Source organism: Bidens hawaiensis, unplaced genomic scaffold (genome assembly GCF_021521415.1).
Source record: "Bidens hawaiensis isolate Kalapana, Puna unplaced genomic scaffold, B.hawaiensis_p1.1 tig00033471_1, whole genome shotgun sequence".
Taxonomy (NCBI): Eukaryota; Viridiplantae; Streptophyta; class Magnoliopsida; order Asterales; family Asteraceae; genus Bidens; species Bidens hawaiensis.
Window position 1 is genome coordinate 93,128 of NW_027495725.1, and position 18,355 is coordinate 111,482.

The 18,355-nt window shown below is 33.0% G+C and overlaps 1 pseudogene; it reads right to left on the minus strand.

Annotated features, from left to right (window-relative positions):
- Nucleotides 1-1,911: 1,911 nt before the first annotated feature.
- LOC143584814 (cysteine-rich receptor-like protein kinase 2) lies at nucleotides 1,912-15,171 on the minus strand (annotated as a pseudogene).
- Between the last annotated feature and the right edge of the window lie 3,184 nt (nucleotides 15,172-18,355).

Below are 18,355 nucleotides of genomic sequence, written 5' to 3' on the forward strand. Positions count from 1 at the left end.
ATTAAAGATCCATATCGTGTTTTCTCGTTGTTTGTACGGTTCAGTAAGAAGATTATAGTTTTCTGACAAAAACTTGTAGTATTCGTGGGATTTGTAAACTACTTGCTTGAGGCAAGTTTGTGCCTTGCGCCATAGAGTAGAGGTGGCAATATGAGTAGGTTGGGTTGGATTTGGGTGATGGGTTAGAATGGGTTTGGGCGAAGATGGATATGGGTCAGGATGGATTTTTAAAATAGAGGGTTAGGATGGGTATGGATCAAGATGGATAAAGTTAATCCATCTTGACCAAGTAAAGGTTAAAATGTAAAGGGTTTCAAAAACCCCTCAAAAAAATATTCAAAAAATTTAATAAAAAATTAATAACTCAAAAGATAAATCAAAAACGCAAAAACTAAAATAACTAAAATGTCTCATCGTTCATAAAAAAAAAAACTCGTTTTGTCTCGGTTCAAATTCGGTTTTCTACGGTTCATTTTGCTTTTTTTTTTCCGTTTTGGTATCTATTCGGTTTCAATGTTCTCGGTTTTTGTTCGGTTTCGATTTCTCGGTTTTGTTTGGTTTAGGATGGGTATGGGTCAAGATGGGTAAAGTTAACCCATCTTGAAGTAAGTAAAGGTTAAAATGCAAAGGGTTTCAAAAACCCATAAAAAAATATTCAAAAAAATTAATAAAAAAATAATAACTCAAAAATATAAATCGAAAACGCAAAAAGTAAAAACACTAAAATGTTTCCACCGTCTTCCTCATTCATTAAAAATAAAAAAACTCGGTTTTGTCTCTATTCAGGTTTAGTTTTTTCAGTTTTTTTCCGCTTCGATTTTGCTTTTTTACATTTCAGTCGGTTTCGGTATATGTTTGGTTTCGATCTCTCGGTTTCTATTCGGTTCCGTGAGTTTTGTTTGAAATAAAATTCGATAAATTTTGTTTTAGTCCATTCTAACCTATGAACTACGCAGTTAATGAGGAAAAATATCGGTTATCGGTCGAGGACCGATACATGAGATATCGGTTTTCGCGGTGAGATATCGGTAATTTTAATATCATGCATAATTATATATATATAATTTTTATAAGCATATAATGTTTTATACTTTTATGTTAAATTTATAAGTTTGATGGCCAAAATGTAAACTAGTGAAGATAGAGGGGCTAATTGTTATAATACACAAACTAATTTTAGATCTTTTACGTAAAATAGAGAAAGAGAGAGGGGTTAAATGTCAAATACCAAACTTATTTAACCTAAAACCAAAAAATCAGGTTCTAAGAAATTGCAGCCGCTCTCTATCTTCTTCTTCCATTCCGGCGCCAACTTTCTTCATCGTTTCCGGCAGATTTTGTGGCGCCGATGTCGGAATTTGCTGTCGTAAATCCCTGTGTGGCCGATATCTAGTCGCCAAGTACCACTTACAGGGGAAATCGTAGTTATACCAACGAATCATATAAGTAAAACATCAAAAATTGCCTAACCGAGAAACTCGGTGATATAACCGATATTATTAAGTAAAATATCGGCGATATATCGGTCATTATCGCCGATAATATCGGGACCGATATTTTGCATCGATATTATAGTTGAGGTCCAATAACCGATATATCGCCGATATTAACTGCATAGCCTATGAACAAACCCATTCAACCTATAACCAAAAGTCACTAGCATTTTTTCAACACATGTTGACATTCTTGCAAAATTCTTTTGATCCATCCTAACCCATCTTAATTTTAAAAGTTATCCAAATTGAGCAAAACAACCCATTTGGGTTTGTTTGCCACCCTTAACATAGAGTATATAAATTTTAATGACCATGCAAAAAACATTTCCAAACCATTTCTGCGTAACAATGTAATTAAAATCTATGATCCTATACGAATCCTCCAACTGTAATCAGTGAAATTAGGTCTTGTTAACTATCTTTGCCCATGTGAGGGTTCATTTGGAAGCATCAAAACTACTTCAGACATGGTCGGTCTTTTCAAAACTTGTGACTGGGTGCACAACAGAGCAATCTCAATGATCTTGATCACATGTTTCATTTCGTCTGGACTGACATCCAATGTTTCATCAAGTAGCTTCACTGATATTTTATTTTCATACATGTCCATGCCTGTCACCAAGTGTAGCAAAAAAACATTTAAGAATATAAATTAATTCTCCAAAAATAGCTTAAATAATAAAATCATGTTTGAGAAAGCTATGATGATACCAATCCTATATATATATGGAAAGGTTCATATGCAAAATGATCTTAACATGAGAAAGTAGGAAATAATACTAACTACAATACCAATCTGCATAAGCAATATTTTATAATAACAAAGAAAAAACCTTAGTAATAACAGCAAAAGAATCAAAATTAGTAATAAAATAATAACAACAAATACTTAAAATAGCATAAGAAAAACCTAATAATAACAAGAAAATGTAAATCAGCAGATACTCATAACGTCTCATAATCGGAAATCAGCAAATAAGAACAAAAAATAACAGCAAACACTTATTAAAATAAACCTAATAATAACAGCAAATTGGTTTTCACTATTTTCATGTTAAGAATGATTTGTATTTGATCTTGAATATATATATATCAACTAGGATAGAGTACGTGTAATACACGGGTGGTTAAAAGAATATAAGAAAATGGAATGTTATGAATCTATAACAATTAAGAAAAAGAAAAGGCTAGCACCATTCATCCTAATTGAGTTGGTAAGCCACAAGCATCTTAAAAGCAAGGTAGTGAGTTCGATTTCCACCAACAATATAGTTTTCATTTTATCATTCATGAAGGGTAAATTGTAAAAATGGAAACTCATATTTTTCATTTTGTCATTCATGAATGGGAAATTGTAAAAATGGAAACTTGTACACTTGGTAGCCTATGTGGAGGGTCTAATTGAATGACATGTGAAAACATTGTCTTGCTTTAATAATATAGGTAGATAGGTATGTGCAATGGTGTGTATTGCATATATGTAAGACTGTTGTTTTAATATTTGATACACACTATTGTATATATGCAATATAAGACTATCACACATATAGAATACGTTGCATATATGTCACACCCCGTAAAGCGAATTTGCGGAAGCGTAAAACGGAAATGCAACAGATACAACTGGTATCAAATACATTGTTCATAAAGTAACATTACTAACTAATTTACAATATATTACATCGTTCTAATCTCTTTTACAAACTAGGTGATACAATCAAACCGGTTCTTCATCTACTTTACTTCTAAGTCAAATGCTCACGACATCAATCATCAGTCAGACACGTAACGCACAGGAAATTACTTCTCATATCTGATTACCTGAAAAGCATGTTAAAACAGGTCAACTACGAATAGTTGGTGAGTTTCATAAGTTTAACGAAATCAGTTCTGCGTACCACACAGTCATAGTTTGTATGTACGCGCGTATGTAAAAATATGTATTTACGTTTGTATAAATATGTACAGCCATATCCTTGCGTGTGCATATGCACACATGTAAGTTTATAATATGAATTCGAAATTTCGGTAAAATCGTGATTGTTTGTTCGTACTACCTGTTTCCAATTTCCGTGTTTAACCAACCACTGTGGGGCCCCTTCCTCCCACAACGGTTCCACATAAACTCAACCACTGTGGCCCCCTTTCCGCCCACAACGGTTCCGCGTTAACATCAACCACTGTGGTCCCCCTTTCACCCACAATGATTCCACGTAAACTCAAACATTATATAGTGTACACGCAAATAATTAGTATATTCTACACATAGTATTTCCTACGGCTAATCACATAGCATGTATATAGACACATATACACATATAGTATTTATCACGTATCACCAAATACTGTGGCTCCCCATCCGCCACAATACGCATAATCACATTATTTTCTTAACATTCATGTCATAATCAAGTTAGTTCGTTTAATAAGTTGCAGCAGAACTTGGCTCATAGGCCATACTCAACTTTAGTTAGTACTATTGTGGCCCCCCCTTCCGCCCACAATAGCCCCATGGTCATTCCAGACCACATTATTTACCAATGGCCATTACAGACCACATTATTTCCTCAACCTGTTGTGTTTAGCATTATATAGCGTATTTGTATAAACAGGTTGTCACGTATGATTTCATTATGTTTTGGCATTCGTAGTGTTTCCATTTAATATATCAATTACGATAATAATCACCTTTCCTCAGCACGTAGTTTATCATTATGTTTGTAGGAATTTTTCATATATGAAGGTTCAGGTATTTTTCGTTCTGAACCGTTTTCAGATAGATAATGCATATGAACATGCTTTTCACCCCAAAAGTTTGTAAACAATTTGAAAAGAGGGGTCATGAAACTCACGGTTTTGCAGACACTCAGTGCGAGATCAGCTCGGGGTTCGTTTCCCTTGCTATCACTTAGTCCCTATAGTCCATATTATAATAATATTAATATTTTAATATTATTATAATCTCGGTACTAAACTGGGTTGTATGACTAATCTGGGTATAGCTGGAACGTCTAGAAAGTGGTAATAGGCTTAGGTTGTGATGTTGTTCAAAGTCTAATACTTAAAACCGAACTTGGCTCAGATTCCCGTTTTCCTAGCTGGGCCAAGTTGTTCGTTTACGCGTTCAGAAAACAGTTATGTTCCAATAAGCTTGGGTAAATGTATTGGTTAATAAAATGATTAAGTTATAAAGAAGGATCACATACTGGGGTACCGGATTAGCCTCGGGGCCCGTTTCCATTTATTCAGTTTCATTTAAAAAGAAACGTGCACAATCTATCCGGACTGTCCAGGTTTCTCATAAAAAAGTTCGTTTTTACTTAATTAATCCAAAAATATGATTTTTGATCACTCTTGGTGTTTTGATATTCCCGCAGGTTCGTTAGTCGCAAACTTGCCGGTTTTTATAAAAACTGAATTTGTTTAATCTTCAAATTAGTATAATTAATTAACCGTTAATCATTAAATTATGAAAATTTAGCCACTTATCAATTAAAATATTTAGTTTTTTATAAAAATATTTCTAGAATTATTTATTGATTTATTAATTTATAAAAATTCATTTTATCAGCTATATTTCGCCTGAAAATCGTCCGTTTATCCCAAACAATTTCCAAAAATTCCATCAAAATTCCTGAATACTCAAATCATGTCCCAAAATAATCTGTATCAATTCCAGAATGTAAAAAGCTCGTGCAATATTCTTTTCAGCCCAAATTCGGCTATAAAAATTCACACGAACGCATATACACAAAACACCTTTAGAATTCTCTAAATGATCCCAAAATTAATATGTGATCAAAATACATCAAATCTGAGTTCCCAAAAAAATTTCATAATTTTTGAAGTATTTTAGCTATTTTTCCCAAATAAATGTCCCAATTCGGTAATAAATTCGTCAAATATTCTCGGATGGTCGAAAAATTACCAAATTTGAAAAGGAACTCAATGACATGGTCCCTGATTTCCCTGCAAAATTTAAAGGCCTAATAATATGCAAATCAGAACCTTAACTTAAACAGCCCGTAAGCGAGTGTTTCGGCATTACCTTAGCGATTTTGGTTCGTTTCTGCCTTTCTAATCAACTTTTCAAGCTCTTGTGCTCCTATGTAGGCTAGTTATAGGTCCTATATCACAAACCAAGCAATTTTTCATCAACATAACAGCCCTTAACTTAGGATTTCGGCTGGTGCACAAAAACGAACTTTTGAACCGTAAAAACGCCGTTTCAACCCTTTAATCCGTGTTTATGGCCAAAAAAACTATCAATATAAGTTCCTTACCATGTGTATGATCAAAACATATTTATGGACCATTTTTAGGGTTTTTACATGGTTAGGAATGATTTTTGGCAATCAAACTATGTTTATTTGGTATTAATCAATGTTAAACAAGTGTAAAAGTAGCTTATTTAAGTTGTTTACCTTAGGGTTTGAAGAGTTTCTGGAAAATTAGATTGCAGCTTCTTGGACTTGAGCGTTTGGTTAAATGGAATGAATAAATTTGGCTTACATAACAAGTTTTATAAAAATAATGGGGGGTGGGTTGGGCTGGCCGATCGGAAGGTTCATGGGCCCATTTTAGGCCCATTTTGGCCCAAGTTTCTGATTCTAAAGGCCCAAAAACTAAAATCCTAGTCCAAATTTAGTTCAGGTTCGGTTTCTGGCGCGAAAAACTTATCGGGTGCGTTAAACAGTGCGAAAACGAGTGTTTTTCGGCTAGTTTTGTGTAAAATTATAAAAACATACTATATGTTTGTAAAAATCAAAAATATTTTCACGGGTCCCTTAAAACATTTCAAATAAGTGTTTGGTAAGTCTTTTTCGGCTTAACGGATGATACAATGCTTGGTTTGTAACCATCTTTCGCGTTTAAACCTATAGCGAGTAGTTAAACGAGCATGTTTTCATTTAACTTGTTTGCTATCAAAATAAGGCCATATTACTAATATTTTAGCTTATACTAAACGTATATCTCTTATAGATGGCCCTTCGGGATATCCGGTTTATAACCAGACCCATTCGGTTATTCGTTTGCTTATTATGCAATAAACGGTTTAAACGCTTATTCGAGTTTGTAAGAACTACGGTGTATCCGGTTTTGTCACGAATGTCACAATATATGACTTTTATTTTATTTTTTTAATATTTTTGCATATAATAAAACACTATTGTACATATACAATACAAGCTATTGAATATTGCAATTAAACACTATTGAACATATGCAACACACGCTAGTGCACATATATAATACAACACTATTGCATATGTATATTAAATCGATTTTTATTTTTTATGGTGAAGAATAGCAGCATATAAGAAGAATGAAAGAAAAAAAATAAGAATATTTTTTTTAATTAAAAATATTTGTTTATGAGTTTTAAATTTTCTCTCGATCATTCCCTATCAATGTAAGAATAATCTAGTTAATTAGATCCTTTGTTTATTCTAGTTAATATTTCTTAATGTATGTTAATTATATATAAACGGAAAAAAGGTGTAAATTTGTATCTCACATGTTCGAGGAGGCAATCCATTGATGCTCCATCAAAGTTCCGATAAGTACACTTTTGGCCGCTAACGATTTCAAGGACCACAATGCCAAAACTGAAAGTGTCAACCTTATCTGATAAAATGCCATACAATACATATTCCGGTGCAGTGTATCCCCTAACATTGTAATAATAGAATGTGATTAGATGCAATTTGAGGAATGATAGGATCATATCTTGTAAATCAAACTTACAAGGTCCCAGCAAACTTGGTGATAACATGACTTTGATCCTCATGCTGGAACCTTGCCAATCCGAAATCAGCAATTTTGGGTTGAAAATCGTCATCAAGGAGAATGTTGCTTGATTTTATATCTCTATGAACAATTCTAACATGGAATTCCTTGTGTAGATGAGCGAGACCCCTAGCGATCCCTAAGATAATGTCATATCGTCTTTTCCAGTTTAGAATGCCCCTTCTTTCACCTATGATGAATATGACTAAGCGTATATATATGTAGAAAATGTTTGGAAATTAAGATTTTCTTATGAATCTCCATTAAAGAGCTAAAATGGGCATACCCCAAAGGAACCTGTCAAGCCTTCCATTTGACACATACTCCAGGACAAGTAGATTGTCTCTTTCACTACACCATCCTTGAAGCCGGAGAAGATTTCGGTGACGTATGTGACTTATAAGTAAGATTTCGTTCTCGAATTCTATTTTTGCTCTATCATATCCACCTTTAAGCCTCTTCACTGCTACAACTTGCTTATCATCAAGACTTGCCTATTAAACCATTACAAAACCTGGTAATCATAGGACTCCTTTAACTTTCAAAGCAGTTACTTAAATATATTTAATAAGCAAGATATTTCAATTCACACAAAGATAGCTCTTCTTTATTGTTATTATTTGTATTTTTTAACCAATCTTATTTTTCAACATTCGTACAAATAGCTTTATTTTATTACCTTGAATACCTCGCCAAAACCACCTTTCCCTATAATATTCTCCGTGCAGAAATTATTGGTTGCCACCTCCAATTGTTTATAACTGTAATTAACTATCCCCTTCAGCTCTGCAGGTGCATCTAAGGTCACATTGCGTTCACCTTGTTGGCCTCCACTGGTCCTTTTCCATATGCAACTCCATACCAAAAATGCGCATGCAAGTAACAAATTGCATACACCTCCGACAATTACCACGATTATGTCTCTCTTCTTTCTTGAATCTAATTTAAAGGATAGATGTGCGATATATTAATCACACAATGCCAGCCATTCAATTGAATCTGACATCTCTAATTACAAAGAAAAGATGGAAAAATATCATTTCTAGAGAGTATGATGTCTCACCATCCCGAAGGAGAGTTGTAATATCAGTTCGTTGGTTTTGTCCAAAAAATGGAGTACTGTCATACCTCATAAAGCATGCGTTGTATTTTTCTCGCCCAGAGGTAGTAGGAAGACAATCATATAATGATCTGGATATCAAATTTAAGCATTTTAAACACACATTATGTCTTACGTTTAGATTACATTCGACAATCGCGTATATCGTTGCATTACCACCAACAACTTTCCTTGTAGAAGCTGCATAGAAGTTCGTTGTTCTTAGTGCAACAATTTGAAGATCTAACAGTAACCTTTCTGCTGCTTTTCTAAACGCTGTTGGTTGAGTCGATGTCAAATTTTCACATAATACCACATCGTTAATGCTATTAGCCTCAAGGTAGAATTCATAGTTATCATACCTACATAAACAAACCACGATGGTTAGACTGGACACTGCATTTTGAAACATCTTATTAGTCTAGTACGATCTATTTTTACCAACCCACATTTGATTTATGATCAAATACTATGCATACGCTTAATTCCTCAGTCTGCATTTCACTAAGTACACTCAAATAATATTAATATACAAAACTTTTAAATATTTAGGAGTTCTGTAATAAAACTCATCATATATATATATATATAAGGGAGATTTCAAATGAGAACCCCTTTGAGTTTTAAGAACTCGAAAGAACTTAGTGTAACAATTTTTTTTTTCGAATTGTTTTTACACATGCGTAATATATGTAAGTTACATACACGTAATTACAGAATTTTTTACGCACCGAGCCGACTTTTTACACATGTGTAACGGACGTAAAAGTTAGTGTAACCACTTACATATTTATTCTCTCTCATACTTTGACTTTTTTTGCCAGATTTAATCACAACCACATATTGCAATCCACCTAATTAAATGTGTGGCCTAGAATTAAGTTCTTAAGTTTTTAAAACTTAACATGGTTCTCAAAATATCCCTCCCCTATATATATATATATATGGATAGATTAAAATGAAAACCTACTTGAGTTGTGAAAACTCTATAAACTCATTCAATTCTCAACTACATGCTTTTAATTAAAGTTTAAAATTTTTGGTTCACAATTAAAGTTAATAAAAAAATGTAAAAGTAATTTACACTTTCTCTCTCCTAAAAACATATATAAAAGTTAATAAAAAAATAATAGCAAAACAATTTTTTTTTATTTTATTAAATGTAACAACATATATTACATATGTAAAAAAATGATGTTACATAGGGTTTTCACAACTCAAATGAGTTTTTATTTTATATATATGTGGGAATGATCATGCGAGAAATGAATCTGTACCATTGATTGTGTTTAATCAATGTTCTATATTATAAATGGCAAATTTTTAACTAAAAACACATATTTATGACATATAATTTAATAAAAAAAAAGTTAGATACGTCTTTTGTAGTGTATGCCTCATTAAACCAAATTTTAATGCTTTAAGTGGTTACTTTTTTTTGCCTATTTAATGCTCATTAGAAGGCTAATACTATTTTATTTTTTTTCATTAAAAATATGATTTTTTTCATGGTTGTGTAAGTTGTTTATTTATTTTTAAAATTTGTTCATAAAACACATAATTTTTGCAACATTACATTGTATATTACGGATTTGTTTATATTGTGCATACAATGTATTGAAGTAAGCCTATTTTTGTTTGTTTTGCCAACACTTTATTATAGAAACAAACTGATTCCTACACAGCATTAGTTTTGCATACACTATATTAGATACTACAATAGTTATAACTACACAACATTTGAAAGTGTTCATACACTACATTTTTTTTGTCTACGTTACATTAGATATGTCTACACTACGTTAGTTATGACTACACAACCATTTGAAAGTGTACCTACACAACATTAGTTTTGTCTACACTATATTAGATATGTCAACACTACATTAATTATGACTGCACAACATTAAAAGTGTGTCTGCGCTACATTAGATATGTCTACCCTATATTAGTTATGATTACACAGCATTTGAAAGTATCCTTATGCTACATTGTGTAGCTATATCTACATTACATAGGATACGCCTACATTTTAATAGTTGATTAAAATCAAAGACAAACACTACACGTTTAAGATCAAATAAAAAAAATAATAACTAGCCATGTATTAGATTAAAATGAATTTAGATCAAATAAATTTAAATAGTTTAAACTTTGGATGAAATAAAAAATAATATAGTTTGTAACTTACCAATAATTAAGTCATTAATAAGTATTAATTACAAAACAAAGCACTTCATATTTTACAAACATACCCTTGTATTTAAATAATCATAAAATAAAAGGATATCATTTGATTGGTTAGAATATCTTCTCGCATTTCTTGCACTAAGAAACACTTCTGAAATGAATGTAATCATGAAATATATGGAAACCCGACGGATTTTGGGCAGGGTACATTCGGGAGTATTTTTAATAAATTATTTGATACCTGAAACCCGACGGACATTTGGGACGAGTTTGCGACATTCTTGAATAATCGAGTATGGGTTTGGCATTACCTAACTCATTAGAGACCCGACCCATTGTCAACCCTAATATATGAATGTATGTATGCTTATGTTAGGGTGACAGACCCATCAATATTTGTTTCTGATGGGTGGTAGACCCTTCTAATAATTGTGTATGATAGGGTGACAAACTCTTATAATATCCGTGTATGATAAGGTGACAAACCCTTCTAACATATGTGTGTGAAAGGGTCGCAGACCCTTCTAATATCGATCAATGCAGATTAGGGTGGCATGCAACCCTTCTAATATATATATGTGTGTGTCTGTGCGCGCGCGCGCGCGTGAAGAACATGTTAAATATGGTATGTGTGTTTTCGGATACGAATATGAATGTATGTTACCTGTTAATTTAGAAGTCACTCAGCGTAGCTGACTTGCACGCATGTAATTAGGGAGCATGGCGCTTGAAGGCAGATATTGGTTATCCATGAAGCGACTGGCATCCTTACGAAGGATGACTTTATGTTGTATTTAGACTTGTTCAAAGTTATGTTTTGTAAGACTGGATGACTATTCCACGTTAAGTTTTAATTTACTCTGATTTTTAGATTGTGTTAATGATTAAATCCAATGAAAGTACCGGGAATTGGGGCCTTACACCAATCCATTTTCATGTTTGGTTAACATATAGAAATGAAATAAATCATTGCTTTATGTTGTTCAGTAGACAAAAAAAAAACTCATGAATGAAATACAAATGGCAGAAATACTATTGCTTAAAAAAGTACCAAAATAAATAACAGTATTTCTTAATAGTATTAAGAACTCATGAATGAAATACAATTAAGAAACGTTATCACTTATATACAAAGGGTATAGTTAAAAATAGTATTTCTTAATAATTAAGAAATATACTATTCATACACGGGTTATAGACAAAGTAATGTTTCTTCTTGAAGAAGAAACCTGGTATAAATGTTTCTTCCTGAAGAAGAAACCTGATATATAATTAATAAATAAACAAAGGGAATAAAGGTCCACATGTTTTATACAAACAAACGAATTGTCAATGTTACAGCTATACAAAACAGACTACGGGGTCTGAAGCTAGATCGTTGATCTAGATATTTATACAAATGTTATACTCGTACTATAGGTCCGAGATAACAGCCAGTCAATCAATCTGAAAGCTGAAAACAGAAACAGGAAATCAGTAACAGAAACTGATTTACAGACAGGGGTCAGTAACCGAAACCGATCAATATACAGGAATCAATGTTAGAAACCGATTACAATCATAAAAGGTGAATACGCCCCAAACTTTTACAACTCTTTTAGAGTCTGAACTGTTTACATAGGATTTACGAATCCTTAAAACTTTGTGTTACAATAATGAGAAACGGGCATACTCAAATTAAGAGTATACATGTGTCTGGATCCATACATACATGGTGACTCGGATTTCCTCGAGGCCATGCATATTATCAAACATGCCTTTGGTAGTCTACGGGACTGATCAGAGAAATGATATTGTGTATATGATTAATTGTACATGTACTTAGGGTAATTGTAACCCAATTGAGTTGGGTGTCTAATGAGTATTGTCACAAAGGTATTGTTATTGTTTACACACTGTTATTATTGAGTCGGCATCATTCACCGGCTGTGTGCTAACGTATTTTTCCCCCACATTTCAGGGAACTGTAAAAGAATAGAACTGACAGGCAAGACTGATAGAAGATTGGAGACATAGTCATTAGAGGTGATCTGATGGCTCAGATATTTTATTCAGAATATTATAAAGAATGATATTTTCAAAAGATATGTATTTAAATTATCAAATGGGTATTCAACTCCCGAGATTTCAATATAATAATATTTTATCTGAAAAGACTTCCGCTGATATTTTACAATATCCAAACGGGTATTCTAACCCGACATTTTATAAATTAATAATATATTTTAAAGACTTCCGCTAATAATCCGCAACTCTGATATATTTTCAAAACCAGATACCAACTAACGGGTTTCGCACCCAGGCCCTGAGTCAGGGTGTGACATTATTTACCGGTTATAATTGGCAACAAGTCGAGTCAGATGAGCTCGGGTCATGTGTAAGACCAAATTAGGGTCGGAACAAGTCGATAAAAAAGAGTGGTTAATTTAGTTTGGTTCGGGTCGGTACGGTTTTGAGTCGAAAGAGGCCAGGTCAGAACATGTTTCAGATTAAAACGGTGTCGGGTCGGAAAGGGTTTCAGATCAAAAGAGGTTGGTTTGAAAAATTATCTATTTGAAATTACTGTATATTTTAGCTTTGTTTCTTGATTTTCGCCACCGATTACGGGCTTACTGCCTTTGCACGAAGTACACGTCTGCATTCGGGTTATGCGCGCATTATTATCAAGTGAATCACCTACCGACACTGATTATGCGGTTGATGTCAGGTTGCGCGCTCACTCCGCAGCACTGCGCTAGCACCCAATTAGTTTTATTGCCAAATACCTAAATATATCTAAAAAGTTCCAGCTACTCTGCCAAACACCTAAATAAATCTAAAAAGCTACAGCTAACAGCTACCAGCTTCCAGCTAACAGCCACCAGCTAGTTTTGCCAAACATACCCAAAAGCTATAAGCTTTTTCTCAAACGCTAGTAGTTGGAGCTTTTAGCTTCAAGCTTTTTCTCCTAACCTAAAAGCTTCAAGTTACTCCAACCAAACAAAGCTTTTTCTCAAACTTGTTTAAAGCTTGTAGCTAAAAGCTTCTAAAACTCTTTGCTAACATACCCTAAATAAACTTTAGGTTTAACATTTAACCCCCTTGATCTTTCACTTGTTTGCATCTAGTCCCTAAAACTTATTAACTTTTATATAAAAAATGTTAAATCATGTTATGCATTTTAACATTTAACCCTATCTATTTAGACTAGTTTACATTTGATCTTTCAACTTATAATTTTATACATACAATGTTTAAAATTGGCATTATATATAGATGAAAATTATATATATTTATTTTTTATTGATAATTATTTGGTTGATGCATTGTTGTTTTTAAGTTCACACTTTACATTTCTCTCTCTCTCTTTCTCTCTCTCTATATATATATATATGAGATTTCTTTTAAAAACCACTTTTAGTTTTAAGAACTCGAAAGAACTTAACGTAACAATTTTTTTAATTTTTTTTACACATACGTAATATATGTAGGTTACATATACACAAAAAAAATACAAATTTTTTACGCACCGAATCGACTTTTTTACATAGCTGTAACAGACGTTTAAACTACTGTAATCATTGTACATCTTCATTCTCTCTCATACTTTAATTTTTTAATCACATTTAATCTCAAGCATAGCTAGTTTTGCCAAACATAGGGTATGTTTGGCAAAACTAGCTGGTAGTTGTAGCTGGTGGCTGGTAGCTGTTAGCTGTAGTTTTTTAGATATATTTAGATGTTTGACAGAGTAGCTGGAGCTTTTAATAAAATATATAAAATGACCAAAATGGGCTTAACTAAAAAATATAATAGTAAATGTATCTATTTTGGAAGGTTATTTAAGTAATTTAAAATGCTAAAAGCTTGTAGCTTTTTCTAAACACTACTAGTATGAGCTTCTAACTTTAAGTTTTTTCTCATGACCTAAAAGCTTCAAGCTTCTTCAACCAAACAAGGATTTTAATTAAGTATGAGTCTTTTCTTAAAAGTTTGAATCTAGAAGCTCCTAAAAGCTCTTAAAAACTCTCTGTCAAACATACTCATAATCCAATCTATTGAATTGGATATGTGGTCAAGAATGAAGTTCTTAAAACTCAAAAAGGTTCTCAAATTATCCTTCCCATATATATATATATATATATATATATATATATATGATTTTGTTTAATATATTATTATTTTATTTATTTATTTATTTTTGCCGTACCCTAGAAGTACCCGTATATTGGATTTTTGAGTTTTGCCGTTCCCCGTACCCGTATCGTCCCCGTACCACGGTCCCATACCCGTTCCGTGCTACATAGCAAGAAGACGTGTGAAAATGAAATATATGTACCTCACATCGCAGTCGGTGTAAATTGCACCAGCGCTATTGCCAAGCTCACATACTTTTAGCTGATTGACAGCATAGTCGAAACAATCCAGACAATCTGCAATCGAAAGATATCCCCTGCACTGAGCAAGGCCCCACACTGGCACACCATTGAACAAAGCCCGTGCCACGGCGTAGCCACTGGTCATTAACTGCCGACGGAGGCTTGACAGGGTGGTATTAAGGTTTGTCAAGAAATACTCTCCGCTCATAGCTCTGTACACACTACAATAATATGTCATCAGAGTGCTATATCTATCAGTAGGCTGTGATGTCACTTGCTCAGCCGTGCTTATGAGCAACACCACCACCACTATCAGACCGACCAACCACCTGTTTCATTTTTTTCTTTTGGTATCTTTGTCTTTCAGTTTACCACTATAATTTGATAATTAAGAAGAGACGTGTTTAATAATTTCTTGGTCTTGACTAAGTCATTGAGAGGAAATTCCACCAGCCAATTAATGCTAGATATAATTACATGAAAAGCAACATATCACACATTGTTGATTTTAGAAGTCTTTGCACGGCATGATGGAGCCGTGGGTCATCAAGCCTCATCACAGCCGTTGATGAGTATTTCCCCTTGTCAGAAAGTGGCAAACATGTGGACATTTTTAAGAAGGTAATTGTAGAATTTTCGTCTTTAAAAAAACTAAAAAATAGGTATTAGACTCGCGCCGTTGCGGCGTTACATAGGTTTTTACATTACTCAAATTACAAAGATGTTCATGTCTTGGTCGAACCCATCCATATGTGTCCCATATGAAGTGCCATTTTTTACGCGTTACCCGAATCTTGACTCGGTTAGTCTTCATTTGAAGGTTTCTTGGTAAACCCTTATCCTAAAAATGTTACTTTTGTGATAATCCTCTTCAGCTACTTGTCTAACCTAAACAAGCTTTCAACACGCGAATTTTAAAAACCAGAAACAACAGAAGACGAAGAAGCATCAGGCGTAAACGCATTCGTGGCAGGATGACGAAGCATCACTCATAAACTATACTAACTGAAAGAGTAATATAAACGAACCGCTTAACATACATGCTATCAACATACCAACAAACATAGATAGCCCAAAATTACATAAGAAAAATAGAGGCAAAAAGCAATCATGCTATCAACATACCAACAAACACAGATAGCCCAAAACTACATAAGCAAAAGAGAGGCAAAGGCAATTGAAATAAGATTTGGAATACCTAAGGATCTCAACAAGCAGGCGGTGCCGGATTGCTGCTGACCTTTCAATTTCTAAGAATCGTAAATGTTGCTAAATCTCAACTTTTCAATATTGGTAACAAATGCTTTACCCACAACAAAAGAAAATATGTCTCTGCATCATTGAGATTTCATATTAGAGTTATTATTATGCTATATAAACGCTAAAAGGTGGAGTAACATTAGCTGAAATTCTGAATTATAAAGTTAAATTTTCACTATTTTTGAATGCTTTATTATAAAGTGAAAAAACACTATTTTGGAATAGTAATAAATGTGTGTAAACAAAAAAACTGTAAAACATTATATATAAAAACTATAGATGAAGTAAAGCCAATATTATAAAAACTATAGATGAAGTAAAGTGAGATGTGAGGTTGGCAATATCAACCTATAGGTGGAAAGTATTAATTCTTGCTATACCATTGATTTCTTTTACTTATGTCATCGATAAGTTTCATATTTCAAATCTCTTGATAGCTTTCTGATTCATGTATTGATTTACAATTAGAATAAAGTATTTCATGTATCATAAATGAATAAACGGATAAGACCAAAAGAACTGCAAGAACGGGAATGTAACTTCGACTGTTCCAAGCATATCAGAAAACTCCCTTTCATAGGTTCACGACAGTCAAAGGATTAGGTTGAGACAATGGAAGCCCTTGTGAAAGAGTATGACACTTATAACATCATTAATGAAAAATTCACTAGTAGACACTAGACACTTAAGCAGAGAGTTGGTACCGATTATTGTTATCATCGAACTCAAGTTACTAGTGCTACTACTATTACAGTTTCTTGTCACCACTGAATCAAGTTATCACTGAGCATCGGTTCTCGCTGATCATCATGAGTTCCCACTATCATCATTAATTTTACATAAAACTATTCACCAATTTGAAGCAACTTTCAGCGATCCCTAATAGGAGGGTTGCCTCTTAGACTTCATAGGGGCGGTGCCCTGATCTCTGCCAAAACGGTTGTACCCCCTTGGAATCCCTTTGTAATTGGGCTTTGCCCCTCAAAACTTTTATAGTTACTTAGTGCCTGAAATTATAATAGTTTTGAAATAGTTTGTACTCTATACCTCCTAATTATATGATGTTCATTATGATATCACTTTTGATCTTATGTAAATCTGAACACAATAAAATGACATTCGTGTTTACTAAAATCACAAGCATCATATCTATTGTGATCTATCATCGTCTTTGGTTCTTTCTGATCTATCATCATGTTGAGTTTTGGATTTTGGTTCTTTCTAATTTATCATCATCTTTCATTGTGTGCTAATGCCTTGGTGTCTTCAGTTGTCATTAGATTTCCGAATGGTTCCACATCTAAACGTGATCTAGATGATTTGTTACTTCTATGGCTACTTTCAGATCTATTATCATCATTTCCTTTAAGATGATCTTATCAACTGATCAGTGGAACTAGATCAGTTGATAGTTCTTCAGAGGATTGTAGCTAAGTGCCTTTCCTTCATGTAATTTGTTTCATTTTAATAAATAGAGAAGAGCATTGAATAAACTTGGTTGTCCGAACAAAAAAGAAAAAAAAATCATCTAACTTGTGAAGACAGTTAACCGATCTTTTGTATTTAAGAAACCCTTAGACGAAAATAACAACTGATCGGTGCATCCTCTTATGAATGGAAATGGAATCTTGTATTTCTAATTATTGCCTTTTATCTATATCTATACTATATATAAAGAATGAGTAAGGGACCTCTTAAATTTTAAAAGGTACCAAACTTGTTACTTTAAGTACAAACCATAATGCATAAAACTAAGGCATTTTAGGGACAATTTTGTCTTTTAGCAAAAACATGTACCATTGATTTTAATTTATTAAAAAATAATTACGAGTTTGGTCTTTTAACTTTAATCATATTTTGTTAATTTATATAATAGTTGCATATATACCCCCTATTTTAAAGCAGCTACCCTCACAACGTTTAAACGCTTATAACTTTTTCAGACGTTAATATTTTTTAATAAACATTATACCATAAAAACGAGTATTTCATTATCTTCAATTTGAGTATGTTATTGTTATATCTTTTTCATTTTAAAAACTTAATGTGTTACATGATTACCATTAAGGACTAGCAAACGGGTTGGGCGGGTTCAGCCGTTCACCGTTTAGGTCATGGGTCTTTTAAGTTAAGGTTGGAACGGGTTGATACAAAAAAGGTTA